Source organism: Mauremys reevesii, linkage group 2 (assembly GCF_016161935.1).
Source record: "Mauremys reevesii isolate NIE-2019 linkage group 2, ASM1616193v1, whole genome shotgun sequence".
NCBI lineage: Eukaryota > Metazoa > Chordata > Testudines > Geoemydidae > Mauremys > Mauremys reevesii.
The window spans coordinates 186,223,187-186,238,891 of NC_052624.1; the positions used below are offsets into that span (position 1 = coordinate 186,223,187).

The 15,705-nt window shown below is 45.9% G+C and overlaps 2 long non-coding RNA genes across 2 annotated transcripts; one reads left to right on the forward strand and one right to left on the reverse strand.

Moving 5' to 3' along the window:
* Positions 1-474: 474 nt before the first annotated feature.
* On the reverse strand, positions 475-5,622 carry LOC120399277. Its single transcript, XR_005595064.1, has 3 exons — positions 4,427-5,622; positions 1,049-1,355; positions 475-753 (listed from the first exon to the last, which is right to left on the reverse strand). It is a non-coding gene; the product is annotated as an uncharacterized LOC120399277 (long non-coding RNA).
* A 1,535-nt stretch (positions 5,623-7,157) lies between these two features.
* On the forward strand, positions 7,158-13,731 carry LOC120399320. Its single transcript, XR_005595089.1, has 3 exons — positions 7,158-7,256; positions 12,448-12,798; positions 13,438-13,731. It is a non-coding gene; the product is annotated as an uncharacterized LOC120399320 (long non-coding RNA).
* The last annotated feature ends 1,974 nt before the right edge of the window (positions 13,732-15,705 follow it).

Genomic DNA, 15,705 nt, shown 5'->3' on the forward strand with positions numbered 1-15,705 from the left:
ACCCGTTTTGTACAGGCATAAATGACTGCTTTCAAAGCAATGAAATATCAGACCCAGTGGAACTACTTATAGAGTGAAGTGCCAATTAACATGAGTCATGTTATCAGAGTTTGGCTCTTGATGTGCATTTTGACAAGCTGATTTTTAGTAAATGTCTTTTGAGGTTTTTAAGTGTCTATAGCTTTGAAAAGTTGGGCCAGATTCACTTGTACAACTTCACTGAAGTCAATAGCCGCTTCTCTTCAAGTCAGTCAGTGGGGTGGAGGAATAACTGATGGCAAAAATTGGACCTTTGTCTTTATAATAGTAGAAAAAACATTCAATTGTCACTGGACATCTTTTTATTTTCCCCCGCCAGGAGTATAATCAAGATCTGATCCTTTTTCCCTCTCTGAAAAGACGAGTTACTTTTCTTTTCTTTTTGTTATTTTAATCTTACAGATTAAAAAAAGAAGATAAAAAAGATCTGCAGAGCACTTTAGTAAAGTAGATTAGGATTTTTCACCTTTCAAGAACAATTGCAATTCTGGTGAGGAACCTTTTGAAATTGTCTCCATTTGAGTTATTGCTTTGACATGGGGAGTGGCTTTTCAGAGGATGAATACTGAGGTTCACTAAACTTCATTTCCTGATGTCAAATGTATTGATGAAATTGAAGTGAAAAGCATGTGAGAGATGAAATTTCTTTCCCAGGCTATGGGATGTGCCTCTGATTGCTATGATGGCTCCTCCTCTGACAGGAATTCCCACAAGCTGGAGAAACACAATCATTCTAAGCTTAGACTGGCTGATAAAATATACAGTTCATATGTATGTTCCCATATCATACAAGGGACTGGCAAAATACACAGATAAACATATCACTAGAGAGGAAAGTTGTAAGAGAAAAGTTTTGTTTTTGATCGGTCAGCATATTTTATAGGCGTTAGGGGCTCTAAACCATACAACTATGCTGCAGATATCATTCTTGTTTTAGACTGAGATGTACTGAGAAGGGCATATTGTATATGCTACTTATACATCCCCAAATTGATAGGACAATACTCACTTATTATGTATGCTGTAATATACATAATTCCTCCTTTATGGCAGAAATTGACTAGACCTTGGCAAGAGACATATTCCTTGACCCCTCATCTCCCAGATGGGGTGGCGGATAGGAGTAGGAAGCAAGTTTCTTTCTCTTCCACCAGGAGCCTTACACTTTTTTCTTCACTTTCACTGGAGCTGTGTGAAACCACTAACTTTTGCTTTACAAAGCTTTGAATGTGGCATCAGAGATTGTATGTATTCACAAGAATTTGGATGATGGCAAAATGTGACTTATCTCCTTCCAATTTGCAACTGTTTTACAACTGAAAAAAATGTGAGGTCAAAACATAAAAAACAAAGAAAACATGATTTATTTTGGCAGTAGTTGTGTTTTTTTTGCATTAGATCTCCATTATTAGTTATTTTTACTTTTACCTACCCCATTATTATAATCTTTTCATTATTATTAATTAGTATGATGGTAGCACTGAGAGGCCACAATCAGATTCAGGGTCCCATGTGGCTTAATGGCACAGCCAGCTTTCAGTCTCTTGGCTGAGGATCCCAGAACCAGACCCTTTTAGAGCCTGACAACACTGCATATAAACGATATAAAGGGTCGTTTGAAGTATAGACTGTTCAATAGCCTTTTGAAATATAAAGAGGATCAATCTCAGAATTTAGTCTAGAGTTCTTTTATATTTTTAATGGGTTTAGCTCCCCTCTCTTGCAACACAATTATTATTATTTGTGTTACCGAAGCTCATAGATGCCCTAACCAAGAGTGGGGACTCATTGTGCTAGGCACTGTAAAAACACATTGTAAGAGGCAGTCCCTGCCCCAAGGACCTTACAAATTAAATAGACAAGATGGAAAAGGGGAGGTTGGGGAAACAGAAACAGAAAGGTGAAGTGACTAGGCAAAGATTACACAGGAGGTCAGAGCCAGGACTAAAACCCGGATCTAACTGACATCCACTCCAGGCCCAGTCTACTACATCTACTGCCTCTCTTCACTACAATTACATTCTGTCTGCACACATACAGGCACAATACAGTCTTCTTCAACTAAACTACATGCATGAAGTTACCAGGGCTGTTCCAGAAACACACACTCTTCCACTCCACTAAGGAAGGGTGCTAATTTGCTGTAAGTCGTATTAGGGCTTGTATCCTATGTAGACAAGCACTAGTGGGATACATGATAGCTCACAACTCAGTAGGTCTGATAATCCATGCAGCATTAAGTGGGAATTTGTATCATTGCCCAACACACAACCTAAAGAAAGATTTTAAGGAAAAATCATTTCAATGCATGGCTATTTAACTTATGAGGGTTTGGATTTCACATATACTTTTGATATTTCCAGTAAAACATTACCTATATAACTATTATCGTGAGGTGTAACAAAACATGCCTTCTCTGGGCAATGGGATTATACTTTTCCTTTAGAATGTAAGCATTTTTAAAGAATGATTTCCTACCTGTTAAAGGAGATGTATGCTATAGGACACTACCAATGAATTAAAACAAACAATCAAAACAAAAGCATTCCATTGACACTCATAGGTTTTTCTATCCCACCACCTCCATAAAAAAGTAAAATAATTCCAGTTGATAAGTGTGTTGTCGCCTTAGAAAGTCACCAATCCAGCAATACACATAAGCCTGTGCTTAGCTTTAAATGTATGAGTAATTCAATTGACACTATACTGAGTTATTTGTCTTATATCTAGCTACTTACATAGCCATCATCACCACAACATTTGAATGCTTCACAAATACTAATGAGTTTGTCTTCACGACACTCTGTGAGATAAGGAAGTATTATCATCACAATTTTTCAGAAGGGGAACTGAGGCACTAAGTTAAGGTCCTGATCCAGCAAAGCACTTAAGCTTATACTTAACTTTAAGTAGCTGAGTAGCCCCATTGAAGTCAATATTGAACAAATAACTCAGCATAATATGGGCCACTCAGGGGAGTTCATGAAGCACACCACCACCTATACACCCATGGCTTTCGGAGGAGAAAACAATTAATATTGTGGAACCAGAATGGAATACAGGGGTTCATCAACTTTCTCAGGTGGCAATAGGTACCATCACTTGGTGTTGGGGCAGGATACAAGGGCAAGGATGTGGATGGTATGAAGCATGAGCATTTACAGATGTTCTCTGGGCACAGTACAGAGGCAGACCAGCTGAATGTCATGCAGCTGGCTCAGATGGCATGTTGGGGATGGCAAGCAAGGCTTGTGGGGCAGACTCCCAATGATAAGTCCCTGTGGGCCAGAGGTGAAGGGTGGGTGGGGAGCACCCTCCTGCATAACCCACTCAAGGAAAGTGAGAGAAGCAGGAGGCAAGGCTGCCCTCACTTCCTGGAGCACATGACAGGGTACACACAGGGTGGACAGCCTCATGAGCAGGCCAAGTGGTCCACCCAGTTGTTCTGATTATAGTCCAGGAGGTCTCTGAATCTCAGGCACCAGCCAGGACCATCCTCCAGCACACCCAGGGGGACAAACCTACACAGAGATAGGGCTTGTGTAGCAGGGGTTCTGTGAGGAGGTCCTTCCCCTCAGCAGCCACTATGGACCTGGTCGCTGAGACTGGCATACAGGTCCTGAAGTGGTCCTGGTAAAAGACCAGCAGCTAAGAGAGGTCACAGAAGAGACCTCTTAGGTGGAGATAAAAGAGTTGCCAGTCGTATCAGAGCCCTTGGAGGCAGCGGAGAAAGGCGTGCTCCAACATGCTCCGTGCCAACCTAGCTGCACTGTAAAGGAGTCTTTGCATGCCCTGTCTATTTTCACAACCAGGCAGACATACTGGCCTTGACATATCCCTTGACCAAAGGTGACAGATTCAGTCAAGGCCCAGATGCACTTGACCAGACACTCTTCAGAGGAGTACAGAACCTGTATGGAAGAGGGGTTGAGATCTGAAACCAAACACCTGCAGAGTACCAATGAAATACCTGTGATCCACCCTGTCAAATGCCTTATCCTGGCCCAGGGAGAGGAGGTCAAGTGACAGACCATCCTAATATGCTCAATGGAGTAGGTTCCAGACCAGATAGAGGTTATTGAAGGTGGTCTGGCTTGGGACTGTGTAGGTCTGGTTAGAGTGGATCATGTCCATCAGCATGGACTGCAGCTGCATCAAGAAGGCCTTTGTTATGACATTATAGTCCATGTTGAGGATTGAAACTGGGTGCCAATTCCTTGGACCTAGCTGGACCGTCGAGCTAACCTGTTCCCTTCTCCCTTCCTCCCCCTTCGGCCTCTTGCAACCTGCAAAGGAATCTCTTGCTCCACACTCACACCTTCAACCCTTCCCAAAATCCTTTTCAATGTGTATAACAGCATTAGCAATATACAATGCTGGTGCTTACCCAGGGGACTCCATGGGGGAGGCAATTTTTACTGTGACTGTGACAGAGGATCTTCATGGTCAGGGTGCAACCTGCCCCACAGAGCCACACATCAACTCATAGTTGATCTCGAAGGTAAACAGGGAATCTCAGTAGCTCTGAGCCTGCTGTTAGGCTTGTTTCTTTTCCTTACCCCATCAAGGCCCTTGTGGCCTGGAGGACAAGATTAATGTCTCTTCACTGCTGGAGAGTGAGCTTCACCTTTCCCCTGGAGCCATGTGTGTCTTCCAGAAACCAGTTCAGCTCAAACAGCAGCATGGCAAGGGCTGAGAGCTCCATGGATTCAGTTGTGCCAACGGACTCCCACTTGTCCTCCAGCTGGACCCCATAAGTGGCCCTGTAACCTTCGGATGGTGCATTTGTGCCCTCTCTCAATGGTAGCAGAACCCAGCACAACATCACCCACACCACAGGATCCTTCTTGGCCCCGACACAGAAATGAGTGGCAGAGGGAGTACAGCAGCCCCTAGTGAAATGAGGTAGGGGAATACAAATACCACAGTCCAAGGGTCGCCCCCCAACAAAAGGGAAGATGACAGTTTCAGGGTGGCAACAGCAGGGGAGGTGAAAGGGGAGGGGTCAGAAGTGGGATTGGGGTCTTCAGTGGCTGAGCTGCTGGGGTGTGGAACCACCTCACCAGGAACAGGGACTGATTTGGCAGGTGTGGGGGCCCCTCTATGACCTTGGGCTCAGGTGCCACGATGGGCTTGGCCCCTGCAGCTTTAGCATCAGCTTGGACACTGATTGATCTAGAGCCCCGGGCTGCTCCAGGAATGTTTACCTTGATTCAGGGAGGGTGCCCCGGAAAGCCCTGACCCCAGCTGCTCGGCCCTGGCTGTCACCTTATTGAGCTTGGCAGTCTCTAGCATGGCACCATCTACAACTAGGCAGACGGAATGGGCAGGAAGCTCCCCACAAACTAGAGCAGCGTCAGTGTCCCAGGCAGTAGACTGGGAAAGGGGAGAAGGAAGAGGGGACACCACAATGCACTTGGTGCCCAGATCAAGGAACGTTGGCAGATATCATACTTCCCTCGAGGGGGAGGTGCTGGGCCTGTGACTTATGTGTGCTGCACTTCCCCCTGTAACCAGTACCCAGCCCTCCATGGTGTCACTGGAAGGCTGGCCAGCAGGGATGGAGCCAGCTGGCAAGGGCAATGTGATGATCATGGCTTGAGGAGGCAGGGATAGGGCAATAGAGGGAGGAGTGGTCTCCCCCTGAGATGGGCCCTCTCCTGGGCTCTGTGACATCACTTCCACCCTCTCCTCTGTGGACCCCACCTGATGGCTTTTATGAGCAGCATGGTCCATCTGCTCAGCTGAGAGCGATGCAGAGAGGGTGCCCCTGCACCCAAGTGGTATCATTGGCTGGTTTACAAGGAGGAGGGAGAACTGGGTGGTAGAATCACCACAGTGGCAGGACCAGTGCCCTCCTGATTGTCTGGGGGCAAACAGCATCCCTCTTTGCCGGCCAAGGGACAGAGCCTCCAGACATGCACAAAAGCCTGGCAGAGGAAGAAAGAAGTCTCCCCCAAGGACAACTCTAAGCACTCACTACCATTCACCACTCTGCTGGCAGCTGGATGGTACTGGCTGGCAGAATGAGAAGGTGGAGTCCTTACAACCAGTGAGAAAAGGCTCATGGTGGAGACCAACTTCCCCAAGGTAGAGAGAGGAAGCAGAAGGGCAGCCTGTTTTTCTGCTAGCTCCAGTTCCTGCCCCCCAATTTGACCCTTGGCTCTGGTATCCAGTTCCTGCCTGCTGGTTTGACCCGTGGCTTTGACTCCTGACTAGTGACTACAGCTCTGACTGTAGCCACTAGACTTCATGCCTGCTCCAACCACTAGGCATGATGCCTGCTCTAAGCACTAGGTTAGACAGCTCTCCTCCCAGTCAGCTAACACAGGGACACCCACTTCAAGGCCTCTCCCCCAAGCAGGCTAAGTACTAATCCCACTTTTGACTGGTCTGTGGCATACGACAGTGAACACAACACAAACTGGAGGTGACATTGGTTAAGAAATCCATGTAACTTAGCACAGTCCCTGTTAAATTGATCAGGTAAGGGCAGCTTAGGCTCATGGACAGTGGATGTCAGAGTTCTTGGGACAGCAGACAGTACCTGGGCTTGTACCTGGGCCTGGAGGACCACATTCTGCTCATGTAGCATGGCAACCTGAGCCCACAATTCCTGTAGGACCCCAACAATATCTGAGAAGCTGGGTTGGGCTCTTGTTGGGACCATTCTGCCAAAGTCCCAATTTATGTTCTAGGGGCTGCTCAAACTGTCACACACTGAGGTGTAGGTGGTGCTACTTAGTGTTCGGAGCAGAATCAGAGGGAAGAACCAGAGCCATGGTCAGGAGACAAACCAATGGTCAGAACTGGGAGTCAGGAGTTCAGAGGCAGGCAGGGACTAAGGCTGAAGCAGAGCTGGCAAGGGCTGGCGCAAGGGCTGGATAGGAAGCAGGTCTGGTGCAGCTGTGGGCATGGAACATATTGAGCAGCCACTGTGCTGTTGCTATAGGGCTTAAGTGATGATCTGTGGGCTCTTCTGACCAATCATGGAGCAGTCTCTTAGTCAGGGTTTATTGGGCACAGATGAGCTCATTGGGTTGCTAGGCATCTGAGCCCAGAGGCAACTGAGTTCCTTCTCTTTTATTCCATTATTACTTAGTTTCCTTAAGTGCCTTTGGTGAGGGACCTTGTCAAAGGCTTTCTGAAAATCCAAGTGTGCTATATCAACTGGATCCATATGCTTATTGACTCCCTCAAAGAATTCTAATAGATTGGTGAGTCATGATTTCCCTGTATAAAAGCTGTTGTGTGTTCCTAATTTGCTGGGTGCCTGACTTGGTATCCCAGGGGCTGATTCGCAGAAGTGGTAAGAACTTATTTGAAAATGAAGTCAATGGGAGCTGTGTTTTGAACACGTAAAATGGTCCTAGGCATCTGAAATTGGATACCTGAAGTTAAGAACATAAGAACGGCCAGACTGGATCAGACTAATGGTCCATCTAGCTCAGTAGTCTGTCTTCTGACAGTGGCTGGTAAAATTAGTGCATACTCTTGACTCTTAGGGTATGTCTACACTACGGGATTATACCGATTTTACAGAAACCGTTTTTAAAAACAGATTGTATAAAGTCGAGTGCATGCGGCCACACTAAGCACAGTAATTCGGTGGTGTGCGTCCATGTACCGAGGCTAGCGTCGATTTCCGGAGCGTTGCACTGTGGGTAGCTATCCCATATCTATCCCATAGTTCCCACAGTCTCCCCCGCCCATTGGAATTCTGGGTTGAGGTACCAGTGCCTGAGGGGCAAAAGACATTGTCGCTGGTGCTTCTGGGTACAGCCTCACCCCTCCCTCCGTGAAAGCAGCAGCAGACAACTGTTTCGCGCCTTTTTTCCTGGGTGAACTGTGCAGATGCCATAGCACAGCAAGCGTGGACCCTGCTCAGCTCAAGACAGCAATCATGGACATTTTAAAGACCTCGCGCATTCTTGTGCAGTCTATGCTGAACCGGGACCTGCAAAGCCAGGCGACGAGGAGGCGGCTATGGCAGAGCGGCGACGAGAGTGATGAGGACATGGACACAGAATTCTCTCAAACTGTGGGCCCCGGCGTGTTGGAGATCCTGCTGGTAATGGGGCAGGTTCTAGCCATTGAATGCCGATTTTGGGCCCGGGAAACAAGCACAGACTGGTGGGACCGCATAGTGTTGCAGGTGTGGGACGATTCCCAGTGGCTGCAAAACTTTCGCATGCGTAAGGGCACTTTCATGGAACTTTGTGACTTGCTTTCCCCTGCCCTGAAACGCCAGAATACCAAGATGAGAGAAGCGAGTGGCAATAGCCCTGTGGAAGCTTGCAACGGCAGACAGCTACCGGTCAGTCAGGAATCAATTTGGAGTGGGCAAATCTACTGTGGGGGCTGCTGTGATGCAAGTAGCCAAAGCAATCACTAAGCTGCTGCTATGAAAGGTTGTGACTCTGGGAAATGTGCAGCTCAATGTGGATGGCTTTGCTGCAATGGGATTCCCTAACTGTGGTGGGGCGATAGACGGAACCCATATCCCTATCTTGGCACTGGAGCACCAGGGCACCCACTACATAAACCACAAGGGGTACTTTTCAATGGTGCTGCAAGCACTGGTGGATCACAAGGGACGTTTCACTAACATCCACGTGGGATGGCCGGGAAGGGTTCATGACGCTCGCGTCTTCAGGAACACTACTCTGTTTAAATGGCTGCAGCAAGGGAGTTACTTCCCAGCCCAGAAAATAACAGTTGGGGATGTTGAAATGCCTGTAGTTATCCTGGGGGACCCAGCCTACCCCTTGATGCCATGGCTCATGAAGCCATACACAGGCAGCCTGGACAGTAGTCAGGAGCTGTTCAACTACAGGCTGAGCAAGTGCAGAATAGTGGTAGAATGTGCATTTAGCTGTTTAAAGGCATGCTGGCGCACATTACTGACTCGCTCAGACCTCAACCAAACCAATGTCCCCATTGTTATTGCTGCTTGCTGTGTGCTCCACAATCTCTGTGAGAGTAAGGGGGAGACCTTTATGGTGGGGTGGGAGGCTGAGGCAAAACACCTGGCCACTGATTACGTGCAGCCAGACACCAGGGCGATTAGAAGAGCACACCAGGAAGCGGTGCGCATTAGAGAAGCTTTGAAAACCAGTTTAATCACTGGCCAGGGTACAGTGTGACTGTTGTGTTTGTTTCTCCTTGATGAAACCCACCATCCCTTGATTGACTCATTCCCTGTAAGCCACACCCCCCCTTCGAACACAGCTTGCTTTCTAAGGAAATAAAGTCACTCTCATTTAAAAATCATGTATTCTTAATTAATTATAAAAAGAGCGAGAGAACTGATAAGGTAGCCCGGGTGGGGTTTGGGAGGAGGATAGGAGGGAAGGAAAAGGCCACTAAAAATTTTCATAATAATGACAGCCTTTTGGTTGGGCTGTCCACTGGGGTGGAGTGGGCGGGTGCACGGAGCCTCCCCCGAAGCGTTCTTCCTCATCTGGTGGGTGAGGAGGCTAAGGAACATGGTGAGGGGCGAGGGTGGTTATACAGGGACTGCAGTGGCACTCTAAGATCCTGCTGCCATTCCTGAAGCTCCACCATATGCCGGAGCATGTCAGTTTGATCACGCAGCAGCCCCAGCGTTGCATCCCGCCACCGCTGATCTTTCTGCCGCCACCTCTCATCTCGAGCATCTCTCCTCTCATCTCGAGCGTCTCTCCTCTCCTCATGTTCGTCCCTCCTGTCCTCACGACCACTGGCATCTCTCCTGTACTTTGATACCACGTCCTTCCACTCATTCAGATGAGCTCTTTCACTGCGGGTCACTTCCATGATTTCCGAGAACATTTCATCTCGTGTCTTTTTTTTCCGTCGCCTTATCTGAGATAGCCTTCGGGACGGAATAGGGAGGCTTGAAAAATTTGCAGCTGCATGAGGGAGAGAGAAAAGGGAGAGAAGTATTTAAAAAGATACATTTTACAGAACAATGATTATACTCTTTCACTGTGAACAACACTATTCACCTTACATAGCACATGTGATTTCACTACAAGGTCGCATTTTGCATCTTAATATTGAGTGCTTGTGGCTCTGGTGTTAGAGATCTCACAGACGCAGGTCCGGGCAGCAGAATTCGGCTTGCATGAGGCCATGGTAAGCCATTGTCTTTCGTCTTCTGCAGCCTTCATATATCCAGCGCCCTCCTTTCCCAAATAGCAAGCAAAGCCCATTGAGTGCTGCTTCTTTCCTGTTAACGGACAGCAGCAGAAACCACCCTCCCATCCAATTCTCTGGGCTGATCGCTTTACCCCTCCCCCCACCACGTGGCTGGTATCATGGAAGATCACAGCTAAACACCTCCCTCCCACCCCCACCACATGGCTGGTAGCAGGGAAGATCCCTGCTAGCCAAACGCGAAAAAGCTCAGCGCCAATCACCCTCCCATCTTCCCCCTGCTTGGCTACCTGCAGGAAAGGATTTCTTTTAAGCCACAGGCAAGCAGCCCAACCATCTCTGTCCCCTTAATTAAATTCCTGAATTTCAACCAGGTTACTATGAATGATATCACTTTCCTGAGGATAACACAGCGAGATAAACAACGGATGTTGCTTGAATGCCAGCAAACACCGGGACCATACACAGCTAGGCTTTGTCATGCAATGATACCAGATTACTTGCTACATGCATGGCGTGGTCAAGTGTCCTACCATGGAGGACAGAATAAGGCTGCCCTGCCCAGAAACCTTCAGCAAAGGCTTTTGGAGTACCTCCAGGAGAGCTTCATGGAGATGTCCCTGGAGGATTTCCACTCCATCCTCAGACATGTTAACAGACTTTTCCAGTAACTGTACTGACCGCGAATGCATCCCAAGTCCTCAGGGCAAATTAATCATTAAAAAACTCTTGCTTTTAAACCATGTTTTATATTTACAAAGGTACACTCACCAGAGGTCTCTTCCATGGCTTCATTGTGTGGGATAGTGGCTTGGGAGGGCTGGGAGGATAATTCCGTCAGGGTGAGAAAAAGCTCCTGGCTGTTGGGGAGAACGGAGTGCTGTGTGCTCTCTGCAAGCTCGTCCTCATCTTCCCCATCTGCAGAATCCTCAGGCATGGCTGAGATTATCACCCCCACCTTGGAATCCACGGACTGGGGTGGGGTAGTGGTGGCGGACCCCCCTAGAATTGCATGCAGCTCAGCGTAAAAGTGGCATGTTTTTGGCCCTGCCCCGGACCTTCCGTTTGCTTCTTTGGTTTTCTGTAGGAGAGCCGCCGTTAGAGTCTGGATCTGTAGTCAAAGAATCCTAAAGTGGCAATAGAAGAGACAGGGTTTTGCTAGCAGCATGAGCTGTGTGAACTTACCCCACTTTCTCATTGTGGGATGGGATTTCACAGCATGCTGCAAAAATCTCTGTTCGTCTATAAGTGCCAGGATTCTTTTTTGTGCTTTGGTTTTCTGGTAGGCTTGTCTGAGCTCCTTAACTTTCACACGGCACTGTACTGAGTCCCTGGTGTGCCCTCTCTGCATCATGGCCTTGGAAATTTTTTCAAATTTTTTTAATTTGTCTTTTGGAACACAGTTCTGTTAGCACGGAATCCTTTCCCCATACAGCGATCATATCCAGTACCTCCCGTGCAGTCCATGCTGGTGCTCTTTTTCGATTCTCTGGAGACTGCATTGTCACCTGTGCTGGTGAGCTCTCCACGCTGGCCAAACAGGAAATGAAATTCAAAAGTTCGCGGGGCTTTTCCTGTCTACCTGGCCAATGCATCCGAGTTCAGATGGCTTTCCAGAGAGGTCACAATGGTGCACTGTGGGATACCGCCCGGAGGCCAATACCGTCGAATTGCGGCCACATTAACCCTAATCCGACATGGCAATACTGATTTGAGTGCTACTCCCCTCGTCGGGGAGGAGTACAGAAATCGATTTTAAGAGCCCTTTATATCGATATAAAGGGCTTCGCTGTGTGGATGGGTGCAGGGTTAAATCAGTTTAACGCTGCTAAATTCGGTATAAACGCGTAGTGTAGACCAGGCCTCAGTGCCTCAATTAGCCATCTGCAAAATGGGGTTAATATCAACCTCTCATCTCACAGAAGTGGTGTGAAAGCAAATTAATTGATATGTGTGAAGCACTCAGATACTATAATGATAAGTGTTATAGAAAAGCCCACAAGGAGATTAATAATTCTGTCCTTAGAGCTGTGTTTGAATAGTGTGCAGTAAATAAGTCTTGGGTCCATCTGTATCATCCCCTACATCCCAGTCTTTGTTACCATGTGCTCAGTGACACCTGAGATGCAGAATCTAGAAAAAAAACCAAACTAAGTAACATTTGCCATTTATGTTGCTTGATTATTCTTTGCATTTCACTCAGCTTGGATAATGAAACAGATTGAGCACTATCACTTTTGTTCTAATTAATTCACTTTCTGTTGCTAGTGTAATACCATGGCACTGAGGTTCAAAACATGTTAAGTCCAGAACAATCAATACCTCAGAGAATAAAGCTAAACTAAATTCATCCAGAGAAGACAATGCCTTTGCATGGATCTACCCCATGGAACAGCCTGCCTGGTTCAAATATGATAAATCTGACCTGCAGATTGAACAGAAAATTCCTCAAAGTGTAAACGATTCAAGCAAAAGCAAACCAACTTGTCAAAGACTGAGAAAAGTTCCACCAGACAAGACTTTACATGTGTTATAGCAGAGAAGCAGTCTCTGCTATAACGGTCTCCATTACTGCTTTAGCCTAGGGCTTAAAACATTTGTTGACACAGTCCAATTAAGGTGAGAGTTTTCTGCCATCATTACTGTTACTTCTTGCCCCCTGTATGTTGCATTTACATCTTTTCATCTATTCTCCAAAGTGGCCCATGTGACATTGTATAAAAAGGGAGAGTTAGAAAACATCATATTGATGGTTAAGAACCTGGCCACTGTGAGAATTTAGTTAGCTTGCCAGGAAGCTTCCTGGTTCTGGCAGGATGTGGGGCCATGAAATCGGAAGGACTGAAGGAAAGGGTTACCACAGAAAAAGCTATTTTCACTTTTGTAACCCAAAAATAGCAGAGAAAACCTTTTTAAATGACTTTTTCAGCCAGGTGGCTCTTGGGCTGATCACCATGACAGATGTGGTGCTTTTACCATGAAAGACATTTCAGTTCTGCAGTGCTGAAACACCATGTCTGACATGTCTTCTGTAAAGTTCTTTCCATAGATGTCTCAGGATAGTGAGTAAGGCTACCAGCCATTTTCTTACCCACACATAATGGGGTTTGCAGGGCAGGTTTTCTCATGAGCTATCTGACGAAAGACTTTGATGGGTATGAATCATTATCATGGCCTGGTCTCATCTGCATGAAAATAAAATTCTTAAACATAATGTTCTTTTCTTCCCTTTCCCATACCCACCCTCCTTTTCTTCAGGGCAGCTTGTACTAGTGCTTTTAAAGTAAGTGCTACCAGGTGCTAGTGGCTTCAAAGATTCATCTTCCATTCTAGTCCTCTTTCCTCCGTCCCCAACATGATCTCATCTGCAAAAGTGTTTGCATTTTGAAAGATAAATTGGAAGCTGTGGGTGTCCAGAGGAGCCTGCTTCATCTATAGGAATGTGATTAGAATCAGCCAGTGGAAAGTGCAGCTACTTAATGCTTCCTAATCTATGAAAGGATATGGAGCTCCTAGGAGACGTCAATCATGTTTAGAAAAAAAAGATTAAAATTCAAAGGGTTAAAATCAAGCTGACTTCTGAATCCTTCATTCTTCCCTTTCCCTGGGTTAATGACAACTGGGACTGTATGACTTATGGTGTTACTTCAGCTTGTTTTCATAGTCTGCCAGTGTCCAGGAAAGTGTGGAGCAATAATATTGCCATATTTATTCAAAGACAATATGTAGTCATTTCTGGACTGGGGAAGTCATGCCATGTTTATCTTCACAGATTTAGTCAGCTGGGAGATGAATAAGAGTCTAACTTGAACAAGCAAACATTTGCCGCCTTTTCCACAATGCAGTTATTTCACTTTGCATGGCTGAAGACATAAATCTGTCTTTGGTGGCAAGCAAACAGCTTCAGATACATGGCACTAGCTAGGCTTCACAGGACATCAGCTGAATACTTGTGACCCTGAGTGTTCAAGAAAACAACCACAATCCATCTTAAAACAAAAAATGGCAATTGTCTTATAACGCTTCAGCGGCAAACAATAAAAAGCTGTGAACTGGTCTCTGACTAAATATCAGCATAAAAATGACTTTCTACCTATTGTTCTGCTCACAAAGGGAATGATAGGAAATTATTGATTGTATCAACCTGTTGTTGCAGTACAAATATAGAAATAAGGGTTCCAAACATGTATAAAGCAATCTAACGTCTATTGAAGCCTTTGTGTGGTGAGAGGGAGTGTTTCCAAAAATCTCCCATACAGACTGAAGTTATAGTGATTTCATTGATATTTTTTGGATGTAGGAATTAACACATTCTGTCCACCACTAGATCATCCTTGGGAGCTAAATATTATGAGCATCACAAAGAGAGGGGACTATCTTGCAACCTTGATCCTGCAAGTCCTTGTGCAGTGCACCCCAGGGTGGGTAAGACTGTTCCATTCCCAGAGACAGATTAAGACATACTCCATACTTCAGAAGGGACTACCTTAAATAAGAAGTCATCACATACTCCCACATGCTGGAAGGAAAAAAAATCAGGAAACCTACCTGGAGATCATGCAAGAAACCAAAATACCTATAAAAAGAAACCTGATGACAGCCATCCAACACAAAACCAAAAGTGGAACCAACTAGAACTCCACAACCCACAGAACATCACCTCTGGGAGGAACCATGACACCAGGACCCACCACATGGACACTACATGACACCCCAATGTCAATTTATCAAGACTGCTCCTAACCAGAGCTGAATTATCTGAGCTCTCCACAGGACTTCTGCCCCATCACAGAACTTGAAACTTGAAGAATTCTTTCACAAACTCTGCCTGAAAGAATTCTTTCACAACTATGACGATACCATTCACAATGACCAGGTCCCCACTCACCAGTCAAAAGAAAAAATAATCATTTGACTGGACACCCCAAAGCAGACAAAACCACACACTTGATAATTACATTGATTGCTTCAGGAAAAATAACTGACTGTAAAATCCTTCACAAACATCACATCTACTGCAATCTCTCCACAACCAAGAGGACAGCTTACAAAGCCCCTGAAATCTAACCAAGAGACAGTTATCAAACTAGCAAAAGGGATGCATTTTATTTGTCAACTGTGAGGACTATATTAATGAGTCCAACCGACAAGTATCTAACACAGGGGTTGGCAACCTTTCAGAAGTGGTGTGCCAAGTCTTCATTTATTCACTCTAATTTAAGGTTTGGCATGCCAGTAATATGTTTTAATGTTTTTAGAAGGCCTCTTTCTAGAAGTCTATAATATATAACTAAACTATTGTTGTATGTAAAGTAAATAAGGTTTTTAAAATGTTTAAGAAGCTTCATTTAAAATTAAATTAAAATGCTGAGTCCCCTGGACTGGTGGCCAGGACCCAGGCAGTGTGAGTGCCACTGAAAATCAGCTTGTGTGCCGCCTTCGGCACACCTGCCATAGGTTGCCTACCCCGATCTAACACCACCTACTATAAAAAACTCAAAGAAGACCTCACACATTCACTTAGGA